The following is a 6724-nucleotide window of genomic DNA, read 5'->3' as shown; positions in this document are numbered from 1 at the left end:
CTATTGCCCCCTCCCACCCCCCTCCTTCATCTTTGTTACCAAAGAAATTACAAAACCAAAAACACCCAACAACAACAAAAAATTCCCTCCTGGGAACCAACGTCGGTGTACGGTGGGAAAAGAAAAATCCGAGGGATCTGGTGGTGAAATCCAGCCCTGGGTGTGAGAAGGGGGAAAACTCCCCGATGAGATCGAAAGGGAAAAAAAACCAACCCAAAAAAAGGAATAACAACAGAAACCACAACCAAACAAGCTCAACGCAAAGACCGGCAACTTACCAAAAAGACGCCAGATTTTTTTTTTTTGTGCCAATTAACAACCTGCCTTAAAACGCAAATTTCTGGAGCAATGGTACTAGCTTCAAAATGATCGTTTCCTCCGAGCTCTCAATGGTGACTTGTGCCATATAAAAAAGCAATCACGAGGCCAAACCCTTACAATCAGCCCTCGTCCCAGCCGCCCCACGGGCTCCTTGCCAGCCCAGGGTGTCCTCGGGAGGAGCAGGAGATGCCGCCGGGGGCAGGGAAGGACTGGGAGAGGCTTGGGAATGGAGAGGAGGCAAGGTCCCCTCCTTCCCCCACCACCCGAGGAAAAAAAAATCCTCCAAAACCAACCATCAACCAAAAAAAAAAAAAAAAAAAAGGGACACTATTGAATTTATGCGGGTAAAATAGTACCATCTGTGTTCTAGCGCTACAGTTTCTTCGATTCACTTTACTTTGAGAGCGATCTGTTGTGTAACAGGAAGGCACCTTGTTGAAAAGAAGGAAAAAAGGAAAAAAAAAAAGTGTATGAGTTCACCAAAAATAAAACCCAAAAAAAGCACCCCAAAAAAAGAGGGAAGAAAGGACAAAAGAATGAAAGAGAGAAAGAAAAACCCCCTGCACACGAAGCCCTGACCGGCCGCGGTCACCGGCGGGTTTAGAGGACGTCTTTAACCAAAGAGCTCCTGGGGTAGGTGGGCGGTGGAGGGGTTGGGGGTGTCAGACTGGACACGGTCACACCAAACTAAACCAATTTATCGCTGGAAAGAGGGCGGGAGAGAGGGATGGAGAGAGGGAAGGAGCGGGAAGGGGCAGGTGCCACAGCGTATTTTGCCAACCACAACCCAAAAACTAATGGCAAAGCGAATCTCATCCCCCCAGGACCCCGCTCCCCACCACTGATTTTTTCCCCTAACGTTGTTTCTTCTTGTCTTGTCGTGACGTGGTGACGATGGTGGTGGATTCCTGAACCCCATCGAGTAGTATTCAAGGGCTGAAAAGCCAGGAAGGGGGCCTTGGTTTGGGAAGTGAAAAACACACAGAAAAAAAAAAAAAAAGGGAAAAAAAGGAAAAGAAAGAAAAAAAAAAAGAAAAGAAAAAAAAAGAGTAAATGCCACAGGCCCTCAAGGATGCAAAGACATTTCTAGTGAGAACCCGAGAATAAAGGCTACCTCACTTGAGTTTTCAATTTTTGTGATTTGAAAATCACGTCTGATACCAAAGATTTTGTTGCCTTGTCTGGTCTGTGCTGGAAACGCCACTTTCCCTGCTCCCCGCGGAGGGGCCGGCCGAGAGCCCCCCACCCTGGCCGAGAGCCCCCCGCCACCCCCAGCCCCCCCCAGCCCCATCGAGTCCCCAGAGAGCGAGGGAGAAGGCGAGCGAGCGACCCCGGGATGGCAGCGTGGTAGATGAGTGCCTTTTTCTTGTACCAAAGGTGTGTGGCCATTTCTTTGCTCCTCTGCTTTGATCCTAAAGACTCACTATTACCTCAGCTCTCCAAAGGGACGGATTCTGGCAACTCTTGTAGTCTTTGGGTGTTGGGATGAAGGAAAGAAACCCAACCCTTGTCCTAATTGAAGAGAAAGCATTCCCCTTGCCGCCCGCGGCGGGAAAGGTGCTGGTTCCCCGGCGTGTCCCCCCTCTCAGATGTCCCCGTGTCCCCCAACCTGGCGTGGCCCCGGGGTCCCTCCATCCAGCCCCTCTTGCCTCAGGAGCACTGACCTGGTGTCCGGGTCCCTTCTTGCAGGGCATCGCTCCCGGGGAAAGGCTTTGCTCCGTCCTTCGCCACCCCAGCTCGGCGCTGGCACCCTACAGAAGCCCACGAGGTGAAGGCGTGGGTTTCATCACGGGGTGTTTCTTTGCTCAGCTCAGACTTGGGCTTCGGTTTCCCTTTTTGGTAGCGCAGGGAGGGCTCGTGGCATTTCTGTGTGGAAGGACGAAGGCAGGAGTAGCGGAAAGCCTCATCTTGGGCTTTCTCCAAACCCCTCCTTTAGGGAATGGTTTGGAGCTGTGAAATCTTTCGGCAGGAACTGTTTCAACATCCCCAAAGGGGCATTTTTGGCTCGTTGCGGGAGATAGGTGCAGCCGGGTCCACCACTGAGCTTTAGCAAAAGGCAATGGGAGGACCCGCTGGAGAAGGTGCTCTTCCACAGCAATCTCCAGAATCTCTAGTTTAGGGAAGTCTTGGGTTGAATTGTACCTACTTGGTTCAGGCTCTGGCCGAGGCGGCTCCTTTTGAGTTGGACCAAACTTGCCCAGGGCCAACCCCCCTGGCAACAGCAAACCCGGCCGGGCCTCCAGGGTCCTCCATCCCTCTGGGCAACCTGACAGAGCAGGTCAGAGCACCCCCGACCCCATCACCTCCCCGTCCCCCCTCCACACTACTGCCTTGGCCAGATCTTGCCCGACCCCGTGGCCGCGCCACCCCGCTTCTACCCGATACCCACATGGCTTGTGATACCAAAGACGTTCTCTATGCAGGAGAAAGCCTTCTTTTCCACCCAGCACAGACCTTACAAGCCTTTGACAATGTTCTCTGAAATACCTCAAAATATTTAATGTATAGTTTATGTGATAAAAAAAAAAAATTACTTAGATAGTTTTTGGAATTTGTGACTTGAAGCTTTATACTGTTAAATTATAATTTTGCAGAAGACGGCATGTTCTTATTTCTTTGACGCGTTCAATGGGAGACATATTGAATGTTAAGGAAATGAAAGCTGGATAGTTTCACGATTTAAAAAAAAAAGAGAGAGAAAGAGAGAGAGAAAGAGAGAGAGAAAGATTAAAAAAAGGACCCTTGGAGTTTACAGATTTCATATTTAAACAAGTCCTTTTAAAAAAAAAAAAGAAAAAAAAGAAAAACTAATAATGATGACGATACCTTTGCGTTCAGATGTGTTACTTTTCTCCGAGTCATGTCGTACAAGAGTATTTATTATATGTGTTCTGTGTTCAAATGTAATTTAAAGAAGACGAAAAAAAGAAAAAAAAAAGACAAGATGAGAATTTGATTTATGCATGAAAAAAATATACTCTTTCTTGAAGTAATGTAATAATTATTCGGGGAGGGGTGGTCGGGTGGGAGCGGGAGGGGACAAACTGTGCTTTTTTTGTCCATGAGTTTTTGGTTGATGAGGACTTCTCTGCATGGATCACGTTTTTTTTTTTTTTTTCCAACTCACGCAACCACGGGAGAGTCATCGTTTATCCCCTCGGTTTCTTCCTTCGCCTTTTTTCTTCCTTTCCTCACCCTGAAAAATCATGCGGCAGCGACGCGGGGACACGGGGGCTGCTCAGAGGACCCCCGGGGAGGACGGGGCGCACGACATGGCCCCGTGCCCGGCAAACAGGGTAAGGGTATCTGGGGCACGGGACCCCGGCGTGTGCGCCCACCCATCCCACCTGCCGCCGTGGGGTCTGGCCCCTCAGCGTGCTTTGGGTTTGTTTTTTGGGGTGGTTTTTTTTTTGCTTTATCCAGCTCTGTGGGTCAAATCCCAACTGCAGACGAGAGAAGGTGAGACAATCAGCTGCCATGACCTGAGCTGGCAAAGCCGCGGGGCTCCTCGTGTGCTCTGAGACAAGGGAAACAGCCCCTGGGCACCCCAAACCTCCCCCGGGGCTGAGACCTTTCCAGGTGATGCTCTCAAGTCCCTGTCCCTTGGGGTGACCTCACAGACCTGCCTCTACCCTTGCCCTGCATGGGAGGAGGCGCTGAAGATGGTGCTGCATCAATGCCCAACCGGACCCAGGCATGGACCAGAGCGACCCGTTTCTGAGGTTTTTCTCCCCAAGGATGTGGTTTGGGTCAGAGGCACCACCCAGCACACAGTGTCTGCCCCGCCAGGCTTCCCCGTCCCACCCAGCCCAGCTCTCGCCCTGCACGGAGGCACCCGCTCTGGTTGAAAGGGAAAGAAGAAGAAGAAGAGTCCAGCCAGTGGAAGAGGTCCTGGAGGACCCCAGCCCACCAGCAGGTCTCAAGGGACTTTGGAAGGTCTCCCTGCCTGCCCTAGACAGCCAAGGAGCTTTCTGCAAATGTCCAGAGAGCCCCCCCTGAACAGGGCTGCATCCCCTGCTCCTTCCTCCCCCTGCTCCTCCTCTCCTTGCTCAAAGACGGGAGGAGCAGTAAGGAGTCTCGTCTTGGAGGTCAGGAAGGTGATGGGGGCCCGGAGGAGGCAGGGGTACATAATTCTTTCTGCTTCCCCACCATTACCAGAGCATTTACCTTAAAATGCTGATTCTTCAGCCCTCTTCAGCCTCTTCACCACTCCATCCTTCACCTCCGTCACTAGAGGTGGCCCCAAAGCTCAGCCCACTGTGAGGAAAGAGATCGCAGCTTCTTCAGGCCCCACCAAAGTGGCCCCCAAAAGCAAAGTAGGGTTTTTTTTTTAATCTGCATCTCTTGTCTAATGAGATGTCCCTGCAGCCTTCACCGCCTTCGTGGCCAGCACTGAGATGCTGAGTACCAGGTGGTGATGGGAGACATGGGACCCACTGACCGAGGACCTGGGTTTGAGGAAGAGATGATGTTTATTCCAGCAGCACCATTCATCTACTAACCAACCCTCCTGTCCTCCGGGGAGCTCTGCATCCCCCCCATGTCCCATTTCCTCCTACAAGACCCTTTCCAGCATGAGAAGCTTTGGTGCGTGGAGGCCAAGATCTCATTTCCAACCACAAGAAGATCTCACCAGGCTTGGATGCAACCCACAGTCGCAAGTCCTTGGTCCTTACAGGGACCAGCTGGTTTCCATCACAGGGCATGAACCAAGTGGCTTGGGAAACCCCGGAGAAGCCAAGAGCCGAGTGCCCTCCCCCGTCCTTCAGCCCAGCGGGACTTGCTGGATCAACCGCGGGCAGGCTGAGCCCTGTCCCATGCCGGATCTGACCGTGCCTGCTGCCCACATCAACCAAAATGCCTTGAGGAGCAACTTGCCATGATACCAAAGATTTTTTTTTTCCCCTGCAGGTAGCGACAATCTGAGCTCTGTCCTAAAGACAATTGTCTCGACCAGGGTTGCCCCCGAAGGGCATTTTTGTGCTGTGGGGAGCAGGAGCAAAACCAGGGCTCCGGGGGCACCTCTGAGGGTGATGGAGAGTGGACGGTTGGAGGGTGAGGAAGAGGAAGGGGCCCGGGATCTCCCACTGAGCCCTGCTGCTTCAGCCTGGCCACCGTGTCCTACTTCAATTGTGGAAGTTTTCAGGGATTTGGGTCATTTCACTACCCGTGGTGTCCCCCAGGCGCTCTGGTTCTACCTTGGGTGCAAGTTTTCCACCAATGTCTTTTGTGCTTTGAAGACCCACCGTCAGCAGCGGGGCGGCGTTGCCCCCGTCCCGCCGGGTGAGCAGGAGGAGCGCAGGCTCCCGGGGACGCCCGGCTGGGTTTCAGCCATTGTCACCCCGTTATGGCACAGCCAGAGCCGGGCTCTGCTGACGGGACATCGGCACAGAGCCGGCCAGGAGCTGGTGTTTCTATGTGCCAAGAAATGGCTTTGCAAAAAAAAAAAAATCACCAGTCATCCCTTTTCCTGAGCAGCCGAAGTCTGGGTGGGGAGGATGAGCGGCTCCTCGTTACCTCTCTCCCCAGCTCGCACTGGGCACCATGAAGATGCCGCTGGGCTGGGGTGGCTGCTGGCACCGCGCCGGCCGGCCGCCCTCACGACCACTGTGCGGCCCCAGCGTTAAATCGGCTCCTTTTCCCTTGTCTCAGAGGACACCACCGCTGAGGCGGCGCTGGCAGCCGGCGACGGGGCTGGACCTGCAGACGCTGCCACGCAGAATCTGGTTCCTCTTGCGTCTTTCTTTGCGGTTTTTAAAGAGAGGAAATCAAAAATGCAAAGAACAAAATTCAGGGTTTTGGGTTTTGTTGTTTTTTTTTTTTTCTTTTTCCCCTTAAATTTCTAAAGGAACAAAAGAAGTCAGACAGAATTCATCCCGGCCAGAAGAACCCGCAGCCTCGGGTTTGCCACTCCAGCCACCTCCAGAAAACATTGCTCATTTTTCTGTATAGCAATAGGCAACGCCCGCCCTCATCCCGCACGGTCCGAGGGCCGCATCCCTCACTTTTTAAATGACTTTTTCCTTCTAATTACATTGATTTTTTTTTTTTTTTGCCACTGCTTCATTGTTACTCTCATGGGATAGGTTTTACTCTACAGCAAAATGCAATTGTTATTCCTCTGTGTCTTGCAACTATATTTGTTTAAGCTATTTACAAACGTTAAAAAAGAAAAAAGAAAAAAAAAAAAAAGAGTCTTATGTGTCAGGCACTTTATCCAAACTGTGCTGTGTGCTCTGGAGTTCGTTCCTTGTTCTTTGCAATGACTCACGCAGGGGAAGTTACCAGGAAACTTAACTCCAGCCTGTCAACAGGTTTTAAAAAAGAAAAAGAAATTAATCTCTATTTGTTCATCCTCTACTGGTCATGACTGTGTTGTATTTCTGCAGCTTTCTGTTTCTTC

This window comes from Nipponia nippon, unplaced genomic scaffold (genome assembly GCF_047370975.1).
Source record: "Nipponia nippon isolate SJK-2023a ecotype South Korea unplaced genomic scaffold, ASM4737097v1 scaffold_31, whole genome shotgun sequence".
In the NCBI taxonomy this organism is placed as follows: Eukaryota; Metazoa; Chordata; class Aves; order Pelecaniformes; family Threskiornithidae; genus Nipponia; species Nipponia nippon.
Note: the sequence above shows the minus strand (reverse complement) of the source record.